Raw genomic sequence first — 14,385 nt, 5'->3', positions numbered from 1 at the left:
TCCAAAGACATGCAGGTGAGGTGAATTACAGATAGAAAATTGTCCATGACTGAGTTTGACATTAAACTGAACTGATTATTATTCTTGTGTAACCAGTAACTACCGTTTCTGTCATGAATGTAACCAAAGTGTGTAAAACATGACGTTAAAATCCTAATAAATAAATAAACCCTACATGGATCAGTAAGTCCTTAAGCGTCTTTTGCTGGTTCACTATTTGTCCTCCAGCTTTTGGATGGTACTAAGCCCTGAATTCCAGAAACACCCCCATAAGACCTGCCTTTTTGAAGACCCAGTCACCCAGTTTTCACAATTTGGCCTTAGTTGGTCAGATCCTGCTTGTCCATTCTTCCTGTTTCCAGCACATCAACATCAAGAACTGACCGTTCACTTTGTGCCTGTATCTCACCTCTTGACAGATGTTGTTGTATCAAAGTAGTTATTGTTACTCACTTAACCTGTCAGTGGATTTTATCTTATGGCTGGAATGTACACTTCAGCATTTTTTCCCAGAAGGCATTCTGAAACAATCTCAAAAATGTGCCTGTTGCGTGGCTTGAAATATGGGAGAGTTTCACATGTCCTTAAATTACTGCATCTTGTAGCCAAGGAGCATTTTTTCATAAAATACTGGACCTGTGGGAGCCTCAGGAAAAAAATGACTCATTTACAAGGTCAAACTCTCTGGCTTTATAGCTTTAACTTCTCGATGAGACATCAGCTAATAGAGAAAAGTTTGTTGAGCCCTGATCCAGGCCGGTCCCCAGTGTGTCCTTTAGCTCCGAGTTCTTAATCACACCAACATGCTCAGATGCGGTGGAGATGTTTCGCCATGCCTGGGAAATGAGCCGATATTCTTCAGATTCTGTGCTATTAAAAATAATGAAATGAGGTATGATCATCCAGGATAGTCTTTAATTTATGCATACATGCATACAAACGTATTGCTGAGAAAAAAAACCCGAACTGAAACTATGCCTCATAGTTAAAGAATTCCTGTGACATGATGCTATGAGCTTTCAGTATAAACATTTACAAATGCCATGCCTTGTGGTCAAGAGGTTTTTCTAGCCATTGGCTTGAGGTAATTATTTGCACTTTGAGGATTCATTCAGTGTTGTTCTACATCATCTTTTGAGGGCTGTTTTGCAAATGTTGTACACTAAAATGACTGACCGTAAGCAAGTTTTATTTTTTGCATTTTTGGCATTTAGCAGACGGTTTCATCTAAAGGGACTTACAATACTGTGACCGTATACAATATAAGCAATTAAGGGCCTTGCCTAAGGGCCCACAGTGGCAACCCATCAGTGCCAGCGACCCTTTGGTTACAAGTCCAGTACTTTAACCACTAGGCTACAACTGTCTTTTACACAGGGAGAACGTTTTACACATTCTTCCTGTGTCCACAAAGATGTCATGTCTCTTCTGCCTAAAATGCCAGTATGTGAGTTAACCTCTCTAATGAATAGTCTGTACTAGCACAGATTTTTATGCAGCTTTTCTGTTTTGGCTACAAAAAAAAGAAAAGAGTTTTTAAAAATCCCAACCACACTGCTGCACCTGCTACACTTAGGGCATGGACATATTAGTGTCACTGTAGTGCTGAGAATGGTCCATCACCCAAATAACATCTGATCAGTGATGGTCTTATAGGGGTACTTTTCCATTGATAAATTCGGTACAAGGTGTGACCGAATGTACAGAGCAACCTACAGACTACAGTCAGTTAATGTATACATACTAAATTCATCTGGATGGTAGGTGTAACTTTTCAGTGAAGATACAAACCAGATGGGTTTTTTGTAAGTGAGTGTGTGTTTGTAAATATTGTCATAGCAAAGTGTGACCTGCTGTTTTTGTTTTTTGCATTATTTTTATTTATTTAGTTTTTTTATATTTTGTTTACGCATTTTCTCCCGACTTTAGCGCGTCCAATTGCCAGATTGTGTCATGGTTCCTCTCCACTAATGCTGACCCTGGCTCTGATTGAGGAGAGCGAAGCTAACCCACGCCCCCCGACACGTGGGCAGCAGCCGTATGCACCATGTCACTTACACTTGACGAGTGCATATGAGGATCAGCACTGTGTGCGGAGAGACACACCCTAATCAGCGCACTTTTTCCTTGTTCCTGTGGCGCCATTAATCGGCAAGCAGAGGTCGTAATTGCATCAGTCCCTGTCCGGCTTAATAACCCACCCCTATATGAACAACAGGCCAATCGTATTCGAGATCCCAGCTCTGGTGTTCTAGCGTGTGTTTTTACTGCTGCGCCACCTGAGCGGCAGTTTTTCACATTATTTATACATATTCAGGATTACCACTGTCAATGATTAACCGATAACAGGCAAAAAAAAATCGTTGTTTGATTAATGCTGCCAGTTAAAAATGTCATTAAAATTCATTTTCTGAGGTTTGATTCTAAATAGGAAAATCACTCTTACCCACCCTCAGTGTGCATGAGCCAGCTCTGCTTACAGACACATTTATTAATTTATTAGGATTTTATCGTCATGTTTTACGCACTTTGGTTACATTCATGAGGACAGGGGTAGCTTAGTGGTTAAGGTAGTGGACTAGTAATCAGAAGGTTGCCGGTTCAAGCCCTGCCATGCCAGGTTGCCACTGTTGGGCCCTTGAGCAAGGCCCTTAACCCTCAATTGCTTAGATTGTATGCTGTCACAGTACATTAAGTCGCTTTGGATAGAAATCGTCCGCTAAATGCTGAAAATGTAAATGACTGACAATTTTGTATCTCCAATTCACCTCACCTGCACGTCTTTGGACTGTGGGAGGAAACCGGAGCTCCCGGAGGAAACCCACGCAGATACTGGGAGAATATGCAAACTTCACACAGAAAGGACTCGGACCACCCCACCTGGGGATTGAACCCAGGACCTCCTTGCTGTGAGGCGACAGTGTGCCACCGTGCTGCCCTACAGACACATTTAAAGATTTTAATCTGAACAGGAAACTTTTTATGCATTAATTTTTTTGAATTCATGAATGGATTATGCATTAAAATCACAAACTCTGAAGCCAGTTTGTGTCTGTATGGAGTCGGGATGCATGTTCAATTTCTGCACATTTATTTTTTTATATTTTTATGGGACACAGTTAATATTTTATTAATGAAAACTAGTTATTTGTTAATAAATTGGCAAAATTTGCATCTCTAAAAGCAGTCCTTCTTTACATGTGCAGGTGAGGCTTTTATTTACTTCCAAAGTACCATAAAGCCTGGGCAGAGCACAGTGACTTGCGATGTGCTCATGTCCCAGAAGACCTTTTAGCACCTGGGTGAGGGAAAAGAGCTGGAGGCAGGCCAAACCCCACCAGACTTGCATGGGAAAGGGGAGAGGGGAAGGGGGAGGGTGTCCGAGGCCGCGCTCCGAGTCTGTAAACGTATCCGCTGATTTAGCCAGACAACTGGGAGATGCATTCGTCACTGGCTTTAGGGAAAATCATTAGGCCTACTGCTGCACAGATATCTGAGATGGGTATTTCAACCAGGAATGCATCAGCCAGCTCTAAAACCTCAAGCCCTGTTATTATACACAGTCAGTATCTGCATTCCCATGTGTAGTTTTGTGGATTTGTTTTTTCTAATCTAAGACAAATCATGACAAAAATAAAAGCAACTTCAACATTATAAAACTCGTTGCTCCTTTTCCCAGTGGAACCTTTTCTGTCGACTTGTCCTCCAGCCATTCAGAAGGTAATGGAAAAAGAACAGCACACTGTAGATGGAATTTAAAATCATTGCCTGAGGACACCATTCATAGCATTTCGTCAGTGAAATTGCCTTCCTGATGTGCCAAAATGCAGCAAGTGTTCCTAGTGGCAATGTAATTTTGATGCTGTTGGAAAAGTGGTGGGGGGTTTTAACCCAGTCGTAGCTCTAGTTTCGGCAACCCTGAGGGATTTTCACCTGTGCTGGGCTGTCTAGACTTCAGCCTTTTACACAGCAGAGAAAGCATTCTGTGCAAAAGTATGTAATCCAAGAACCACCACCCAAAGAAGTCCAAAATGAGAACTTCTGGTAGACAGACATGGGCTTGAATTCTTTTGTACACAAATTTCGTCAAACTCTGTGATCTATGTCCTCATGGACTTAGATCCTTGCCACTATCATGCTACAACAGCAAAAGGTCCATCACTGTTTTCTCAGTTGGAACTAGGGGGCCTGTAAAAACAGTCCCAGACCATTATTCCACCTCCACCAAACTTCGCAGTTGGCATTCATCAAATCTTGATTGTATTTATCAGGTTGTACAATTTATATCTTACTCTGGAGTCCAAGAAATGTGCTTTACACTACTTATTTCTACTTGGTCTGTATGGTTATAATGTGTAGAACCATTGTTGAGTAACGTTTCACCAAAGGCAATGTTAAGCTATAGACTTTTAAGTGCTTTGTGGCTGAGCTGTTGTTGCTCTTAGATGTTCCTATTTTGTCAAGAAAAGCACCTCTAGATGACTTTGGTGGCATCCAAGGGAGGACCAACTTTGAAAGTTTGATTTATTAGTTTTTTTATATTATATTATATACGTTGATTTTTACTAACCACTTTGCTCTGGTCCGGATCACTGGGGGTTTAACAGCACTTAAAAACAACAGACACGGCCGCTCAGGTGGCGCAGCGGTAAAAAAGACACGCTGCAACCAGGGCTGGATTCTAAGTAGCTAGTATCGAATCCAGCTCTGCTTCACCGGTTTGAAGCTGAGTGGCTGTATGGGCAACGATTGGCCGGTTGCTCAGTTGGGGGGTGGGACAAAGAACCGGATGTGGGTCTCTCTCGGTCAGAATGCGATTACGACCTCTGCCGGCTGATTCGAGGCGCCTGCACAAGAGATGAGGAAGAGTGCCCTTAGGGTGTGTCTCTCCGCATGCAACGCTAGTTGGCGCCAAACTCATCAATGTGTGGGTGGCAAAAATGCATCTGGCTGCTGCTCATGTTTCGGAGGGGATATGGGTTAGCTTCGATCTCCTCGGTAAGGGCAGGGTTCGGCATAGACAGAGAGGATACACAATGCAAAATTGAACAATTGGATGCGCTAAAGGGGGAGAAAAATAATAAAAAATAAACAACAACAGACACAGCCGCTCAGGTGGCGCAGCGGTAAAGTACACTAGCTCAACAGAGTTGGGGTTTCGAATACATCGTATCAAACCTCAGCTCTGCCCTTCTGACTGGACTGGGCGGCAGTATGAACAACGATTGGCTGTAGTTCTTAGGGATAAGAAAGTCGGATCATAGGTCCTCATAACTGGTGAGACTGCGGCCCCTGCTGGCTGACGGATGGCGCCTGCACAGGGCTGGGGAATAATGCTGATGGGGGTGTGGCCCTCTGTGCACAGTGCCTATCAAGTATATGAACTCAGGGTAATTGGACACGACTAGACTGGGGGATAAAAATTGGGGGGGGGGGGGGGGAAGAGGGGGAAAAAAATATATATATATTTCCATCCATGGAAGGGCAATACACAGTTATATCAACTGACAGCTAGGGCTAATTAGGAGCAGGCTATTTACATTACATTTACATTTGTGGCATGTGGCACACACTTCTATCCAAAGCGACTTGCAATTATGACGACACAATTTTAAGCAACTGAGGCTCGAGGACTGTGCTCGGGGCTCAACATTGGCATCTTGGTGGTGGCAGGGCTTGAACCAGGAACCTTCTGATTACTAGTCCAGTACCTAAACCACTGAGCTAACACTCGCCAAACAGCTTCTGTGTGTTTTAAGTGTCCAAAGTATCTGATGCACAGAGATATAAAAAGAACACCAAAGGTGAATACAAAGGCAAAGATTAAAGAAAGTAAACGCTGTATTGAAATACATTCCAATGCTTACATGAATACAGAAAATCAGATTTGGGAGCTGTTGACAGTGAACTGTACACACTCAGACCTGTGTATCGTTTCTCTGTACTGAAACAGAAGCCTCGGCATGGGTCCGTATATTAATGAAGGATGGGCTCAGCTGGTCAAGCAGGCACCAGTGAAGTGTGACTGTTTTTGTTGGCTCCTCTCCCACTTCACCTGGTTGACAGCTGTGACACCTGTCAACTCAAGATACAAGGCTGTGAGTCCTGGACAGCTGCAATAACCAATGCTCAAGCCTGCTCTCTTCTTTCAGTTTGCAGTAGTCAATTACAGTAGTCATGTGCAAAGTAATTATTTTTAAAACTGATATTAGTCAAAAGTTCGTGATTAAATAATTAGGTTTTCATTTGCATATACAAATTCAGTTTGAGGTCACCACAGCGGATCATTCTGGTGTACCTGGTCATACCTAATCTGGCACATTTATTATGCCTGGTGCCCTTCCTGACGCAACCCTTCTATTTTATATGGCTTTGAGACCAGCACTAAGAGTGCACTGAGAAGCGCACTTCAATGGCTAGGCTGCCTGACTTTGATCAGCCAGCAGAGGCAGCAATTGCAGCAGGAATGAGAAATCTCTTCGGTCCTCCCACTCTCAGACATAGCCAATCACTTCTGTCAAGGCGCCCAGGCTGCTGATATCGGACATTGCGCCAAACCGTTACAGGGCTTTGCCTCTCAGCTCTTTGTTATTACTGACTTGCTGACAGTGTTTCTTAGTAAAGCTGGGCTCATTGTGACCCTGACCTAAATAAAGCAGTTGATGAAAATTAAATCGATTTATTTTTTTCTTGGATTTGTTTATGCTTGGTCCACATTTCTGTAGAAACGGTGAGAATTACTTAAGAAGAGCATGGCTAGTTGGGTTGTTAATGGATGGCATGTTTAATCCACAGAACCTGAGCCAGATTAGTGTTGAAGTCTATGATTTTCTAGCCTCACTTACCAGAGGATGATAGGGTGAATTTTAGGTCCTCATCTGCCACTGCCTCAACAGCCAGTTCAGCCATGGTACTGATCCAGCAGCTCTCATCTGCCCATTTTTCCTTTTACTCATGTATAATATGACTCGAGTATGATATTTCTTTTTATGGATGCTAATATTACCCCAGTCCTTTTCATTGTCATACAAGAATTCAGCTGAAGCCACTTTAGGATTGTATGTCATGTTGGTTTGGTAGTATCAAGGAAGAACTTGATCTGTCATTGTCAGTGCTAATTAGCATCAGAGCAGGGCACGATACCTGAATTATTTACCGCTTCTTATGTCCCACTTGCTGCTAATTTAGTAGCTAAATCTCAGTGAGCTTTGAAAATGAAGATATGCTCAGTTTTAGTCAGTAAATATCAGCGTGATTCATGCACTGTTGTCATTTTATCACTTGCACAATTTCCTGATTTAACTACTGAGATGTAAAAAATTGCACAATTTGGTTGGAGTCACATTAAGGCTAATTCAAAATCTGTAATTTGTCATACGTGACACGTTTTGACTTATCGAGTACCCCCGAACTGGCAATTTAAAGCTGTTAATATGATAAGAATAATAATATTGTCTGTGCAGAATAATACGTTGTGTTATTTGAAGCAATTTATTCAAAGCAGTCTTTCTCTGTCTGATGAAATATGTTAACAGTGCATTTATAGCGTCTTGAAGATTCCCCTATTCAGAACTACACAAGTGCATAAAGTAAACCAGAACATCCACAATTTTACAGTGTCTTAGCCCCCCGTCCCCCCCAAAAAACTGCTTAAATTCTTACAAGCAATATGACTTAAAAACGCCATATATGATATAAAAAATCTACTAAACTCTACGTCCTTACAGCTACTCAAACACTACCCTAATCGGTCTTTTCATGAATTTCTATAAAGAAACATATCGACCCCCACTTTGACTTTTTAAAGATGGAACCTAGCCATAGCAGCTGACATGGCGTTAAGAATCGAACAAACAAACAGCATCTTACACCTCATGTTACCTCATTTGACAAGTTATTGCTGTTGCTTTTTCGACTAGGAATAGTAATAAATAAACCGTTTATTGCCGTGTTCAATACTTGAACGAGTTGCTATAATATTGTTGGTTAACAATTAACTATCAAGTAACAAGTCAGCTATCAGTTAAAAGACGTTCTACCTATTTTTTTTTATCACTTCTTGTACTTAAAAGCTTGTTTTTGAGTCTCAGCCTGTTTCTCAGTCTTAGGCTAAGTAGAATTCCAGCTACATGACTTTTGCAGTATTTTGTACTTCACCTTCCGGATTAGTACTATAAATAAAACAATACAAAATGTATTAATAAACCCAAATGGGCGGCACGGTGGCTCGGTGGGCAGCAATGTTGCCTCACAGCAGGAAGGTCCTGGGTTTGACTTCCAGGTGGAGCGGGTGGGCCCTTTCTGTGTGTAGGTTGCATGTTCTCCCCGTGACTGTGTGGGTTTCCTCCGGGAGCTCCGTTTTCTTCCCACAGTACAAAGACATGCAAATGAGGTGAATTGAAGATACAAAGTTGTCCATGACTGTGTTTGACATTAAAAACTTGTCTTGTGTAACGAGTAACTACCATTTCTGTCATGAATGTAACCAAAGTGTGTAAAACATGACGTAATCCTAGGCCGCTCAGGTGGCGCAGCGGTAAAAAGACACGAGTACCTCGTATCAAATCCAGCTCCACCTTACCATACAGTGGTTGTATGAGCAACGATTGGCTGGTTGCTCAGTTGGGGGGCGGGACAAAGAACCGGATGTGGGTCTCTCTCTGTCAGAATGCGATTACGACCTCTGCCGGCTGATTAGAGGCGCTTACACAGAGATGAGGAAGAGTGCCCTTAGGGAGTGTCTCTCCACATTCTAAACCATAATAACTAGTTTTATGTGGGTAAGTTATTGCATATCTAGCATTTCTTTAGCTAGCTAATTGTCAGTAAACTGACACTGGTAGACTGCAGTGGGATATCAGTTTCAAAGCAGGTGTAAAGCACATTGACATTGGACTCAAAGAATGAATGAATTACATTTCACCATCTGAAGGAATGAATAGTTTGGACTGGGTACCTTATATACCTGTATTCCAGTTTCCTTAGTGGGACTTTGACTAGGCCATTCTAAAATCTTTTTACCCCATTGAAAGGTGAACTTGCTTTTAACTTCTTGCCCTAGTTGCACTTGAGCTTTATTTACATTTACATTACATTTTCGGCATTTACTCTTACAATTATCATTAAATGCAATTTGAGCAATTGAGGGTTAAGAGTCTTGCCAGTGGCAACCTGGTGGTGGTGATGCTTGAACTAGCAACCTTTTGATTATTAATGAAGTACCTTAACCGCTGAGCTACCACTGCCCTATATAGCTTCAGATCATGGACTGATGACCGGATATTCAACTTTACTCTCCTGCACAAAGCCCTGATTTTAACCACATCCACCACATTTGAGATGAATTGAAATGCTAAGTTTGAGCGAGGTCTTGTCCACCATCAGTGTCCAACCACACTAATGCTCTTGTAACCGAATGGAACAAAATGTGTATTCTTGTCATATAAGCTAAATAAAAGCCTTTTTAAAAAACAAATACAGCAGAATGTGAAACAACTAATAATGCACATGGATTTAGAAATAAGATATGTAATAGGCATGTATGAAGAAGATTCCAAGCTGTCTGCATACTTTTGGTAAAGTACTCTCTCCATCTGTGTGCTCGAAGCCATCTATTCAAAAGCAGTCGGGTATTTCAAATCACCTGTTTGAGGTTTCGGTTCACTAGCGTGCTTTTTATTTGAGATTCAACTGTGCGTGTCTCGTTACAGCTGGCTAACTAAACGCCATGTGGTTCGTTTTTGCAGGAATGCCTGCAGCAAGGCTCAAGCAGTGGTCCAGATCTCTGAGAGCGGCCACTTTTGAGGAGATCTGAGAACAAGGACCTTCGGTACACGAGAACAACTGAAAGGTAGGCAGTAACCAGTAATCAGTGCAGAGGTTATGTGTGTGTGTGTGTGTGTGTGTGTGTGTGTGTGTGTGTGTGTGTGTGTGTGTGTGTGTGTGTGTATAGTTGGGGCTCTGCTGGATGCTTTGGCAGAATGCGCTGGTGGAATAGTAGGTGGCTCGAGCTCTGAAAATGAATGGTGAACGCATTGTTTAGCACTTAAAGAAGCAGCAGGAAGCATTAGCTCACTTTGCATGTCTGTTGGATTACTGCTGGTCACATGGTTTCGAGTCTGGCTTGTGATCACAATTAAGCTGGAATTATTCAAACTCATTGTTGAAATGTTTCCAAGTCAGTGAGTCCTTTAAGTAGCTTAATATATGTTCTTCCTGTTCTTGTCAACCGCTGAACTCGACTTAAAAAGTCCATTTATCTCTTGCCAACCGCAATGAATTATAAGGAAAAGTGTAATTAAAGGCAAAATTGTAGGTATATTTTTAAAAGTAGTAAAAATGGAGGTGTGCTTTGGCATGTTAAATCCAGTAATCATGCTACATTAAAAAAAAAAAAAACCTAAATGGTCCATATGGTCTACATAATGATCTTACCATTTCTGCCAGCCCTTATTCTCTCGTACAGGATTGTAGCAGCCACAGGTGCCCATTTGCCCAGTGCTTGAGTGATTAACAGCTTAAGCACTTGCACATTTTCTTAAAAAGTTAATCCTCAGCAGGAGCAATGAACAAAACAGCATGCACGGGGGCATTCAGGTGGCAAAGGTGTAATAAACATTAACCCACTATTTCTGAGATGTGGGGTTAGAATATTAGCAGTGCTATCAACCAGTCGGGCGTCTGCACATAGACCGAATTGACTCTGTCTGAAGAGGGATGGGTTAGCCATCCTTTAGGAGGTGCACTTGTCAGTGCGCTCTCGGTGCCTGTCCCGAATCCAGAAAAAAAGGGTTGCGCCAGGAGGGGCATCTGGTGTAAAAAAAATAAATGATCCGCTGTGGTGACCCCTAATATATGATGAGCATAGACCTAATTTGCTGTGTCTGAAAGTGGATGGGTTAGCTATTGGGAAGTGTACTTTTCAGTGTGCTCCCAGTGCCGCTCCCAAGTCCAGAAAAAAAGGGTTGCACCAGGAGGGGCACCTGGTGTAAAAACTAAATGATCCGCTGTGGCAACCCCTAATATGGGAGCAGTCGAATAACAAAAAAAAAGACGTCTCAAAGCGCCCTTATTCAATTTCATTATTAAAACATATTTATTTATGCTCATAAATATGTACTTCATTGTCTACATTGATAAGTATAAAGTCAAACGATTAGTGTACTCTGGAAGTGGATCTATACACTAAAGTATATTAAATAAAACAAAAGGGGTTGAATACTTGTTTTTTTCCTGCTGTATACAGCCATAACATTAAAACCACCTCCTTGTTTCTACACTCACTGTCCATTTTATCAGCTCCATTTACCATACAGAAGCACTTTGTAGTTCTACAATTACTGACTGTAGTCCATCTGTTTCTCCACATATTTCTTTAACCTGCTTTCACCCTGTTCTTCAATGGTCAGGACCCTCAGAGGACCATCACAGAGCAGGTAGTATTTAGGTGGTGGATCATTCTCAGCACTGCAGTGACACTGACATGGTGGTGGTGTGTTAGTGTGTGTTGTGCTGGTATGAGTGGATCAAACACAGCAGCACTGCTGGACTTTTTAAATGTCCACTGACTGTCCACTCTTTTAGACACTCCTACCTAGTTGGTCCACCTTGTAGATCTAAATCCAGAGACGATCGCTCATCTTTTGCTGCTGTTTGAGTTGGTCATCTTCTAGATCTTCATCAGTGGTCACAGGTCACTGTTGGCTGGATGTTTTTGGTTGGTTTACTGGGCTCAGTCCAGCAGTGACAGTGAGGTGTTTAAAAACTCCAATAGCATTGCTGTGTTTGATCCACTCATACCAGCACAACACACACTAACACACCACCACCATGTCAGTGTCACTGCAGTGCTGAGAATGATCCACCACCTAAATAATACCTGCTCTGTGGTGGTCCTAGGAGAGTCCTGACCATTGAAGAACAGCATGAAAGGGGACTAACAAAGCATGCAGAGAAACAGATGGACTACAGTCAGTAATTGTAGAACTACAAAGTGCTCCTATATGGTAAATGGAGCTGATAAAATGGACAGTGAATGTAGAAACAAGGAGGTGGTTTTAATGTTATGGCTGATCAGTGTATGTATTTATTTTTGTATGGGGGGAAAAAAGAGATCTGAACTTTGTCCTTGACATTGACTGTAATAACCCTGCTTCAAAGCAGTCCATTATACATAGTCCAACATATATTTTTTTAAATTCGCCTTTAAAAGTTTGTTTTAAGGATGATCAAATGTCCTAATGTGGAATCTGTGGCTTAAATCGTTAAGTTTGACATTGGCAACTGAAAATTGAGGCCAAGTGTCTGTCTTTGACTTGGCAGCATTGGCAGTTGGAACAAAGAGATGTGTAAATAAACTATTTGCCTACTTTAAATCCCGCCAAAGTGTTAGTGTGTGTGTGTGTGTGTGTGTGTGTGTGTGTGTGTGTGTGTTTACACCCTGCCCAGGATGTATTCCTGCCTTGTGTTTCTAGGTCCCACTTTAACCTTGATCAGAATAACCTGATTACTGAAGACTGAATTTTGTAGAGTAAATTGAAGGTGTATCAGTTGAAGGGGACACACATCAGCGCACTCTTAGCGACACTCCCAAGCTCGAATAAATATGAGGTTGGTGTCAGGAAGGGCATCCAGCATTAAAAACTCTGCCAAATTAAATATGTAGAAAACAAGCTGGCAGCATAATCTTTAAAAAGATCAGCACACACCAAGGCCACTGGTGTTAAAGGTTCACGGATACATCTCAGTACACCGTGAGTGCTAATCAAGCATCGCAGGACATCATCGTATCATTCACCGACCTCTTTTTTCCTGACATGTCGTGCAGGGAAATTTCAGCAGATTTATTCTAAAAGTTGAATGAATAATTAAAAGCGATTGGTGCAATTTGAATTATTAATCCATTTTTGAGGCACCCGTGTCTTTGGTGGGACTGACTGACGTTGCTGTGTGATCTGCATGTCATCGTCCTGAGTAAAACAAGTTTTCACAATTGAGCTTTCAGGTCTGTGTAATCAAACAGAATAGATGATGTTGTTTTCACATAAACTTTAGAACAACTTCAAAGTTCAACACAGCTACGTGTCAAAATGAATTATGGATAGTTTAGATAGATGTTTCAAGAAATTAAAAGAAATTAAAGGAATGAAGTAATCTCCAGATTTGGATGCAGGTTAACTGGCACACTATGCCCATCTCTTCTTGCTTTGTTCCCAGCAAGCTAGTCAGGAAGAGGCTAGTGCATTTCACTATGTGCTGTCTGGATTCACGGTATGGGCTTAATGTTTCTTCGTCAGGTTTGCAGAACGTGAACGTCATCTTCTGCACAGGCGCCTCGGTCTGCTATCCAGGGTCCTTGCACAGCATTTGGGGCGGCACGGTGGCTAAGTGGGTAGCACTGTCGCCTCACAGCAAGAGGCTCTAGGGTTCGATCCCCAGGTGGGGCGGTCCGGGTCCTTTCTCTCTGTGTCTGCGTGGGTTTACTCCGGGTGCTCCGGTTTCCTCCCACAGTCAAAGACGTGCAAGTGAGGTGAACTGGAGATACAAGATTGTCCATGACTGTGTTCGATATAACCTTGTGTGAACTGATGAACCTTGTGTAATGAGTAACTACCGTTCCTGTCATGAATGTAACCAAAGTGTAAAACATGACGTTAGAATCCTAATAAACAAACAAACGACACCCACTTAATCTTGTCTTTTCCCACCCAGCAGACTCAGTGGCCAATTTTGTCTGCTGCAGGCACTGCCAATTGTGTCCGCTAGCTGGCGCCCAGCCGACCGGTAGCAGAGCCGAGATTCGAACCGGGGTGTGCTAGCGGAATATCCCGCTGCACCCACCTGGGTGCCTCAACTGCAATACATTAAGGCGAAATGTAATTAAAAGCTTTAGGGTTTGCCATTATCTCCTTACTGGATACAGACCAGCACAAGTTGGTCTCCAGATATTTTTCTATTTATATATTTTTTTAAGTTAGCTGAGACTGAGCGATTGCCTTTGTGAAAGATGAAGGCTAAAACAAAGCACTCTCTAGAAACACTATTATTTTGAAACATGAAAGAGAAAGCAGGTCACTCTCCATGCTTATATTTTTAGCCAGCACCATCCACTCACCCATGCCAGACAGGTGAACATCATTTATTACTGATCTCCTGATCTCATCCCTACTCATTGTCTTGTTGCCATATGTTCTTAAAGGGTTTTTAGTCATGCCTGGTTGTTTTGTAACCGTGTAATGCGTCGTCATATGCCAGAGCACATGTGGAAATCTTGTGAAACGTCTGTCTGGAAGAATGGAAGCTGTTTAAGCCATGTCCAACACACTCATGGTCAGATGTCCATGTACTTTGAACTACAGAGTGTCATTTACTGCACCGTTCGGTATA

The 14,385-nt window shown here is 42.1% G+C and overlaps 1 protein-coding gene across 1 annotated transcript in view; it reads left to right on the top strand.

Annotated features, from left to right (window-relative positions):
* ndst1b (N-deacetylase/N-sulfotransferase (heparan glucosaminyl) 1b) overlaps positions 1-14,385 on the top strand; it is a 153,535-nt gene that overhangs the window by 25,534 nt on the left and 113,616 nt on the right. The window contains exon 2 of the mRNA XM_063011117.1: positions 9,747-9,850. The gene's annotated coding sequence lies outside the window, so the exon portion shown is untranslated. The remainder of the gene's footprint in view (positions 1-9,746; positions 9,851-14,385) is intronic.

This window comes from Trichomycterus rosablanca, chromosome 16 (genome assembly GCF_030014385.1).
Source record: "Trichomycterus rosablanca isolate fTriRos1 chromosome 16, fTriRos1.hap1, whole genome shotgun sequence".
NCBI classification, from domain to species: domain Eukaryota; kingdom Metazoa; phylum Chordata; class Actinopteri; order Siluriformes; family Trichomycteridae; genus Trichomycterus; species Trichomycterus rosablanca.
This window is presented reverse-complemented; position numbering and strand designations above follow the sequence as displayed.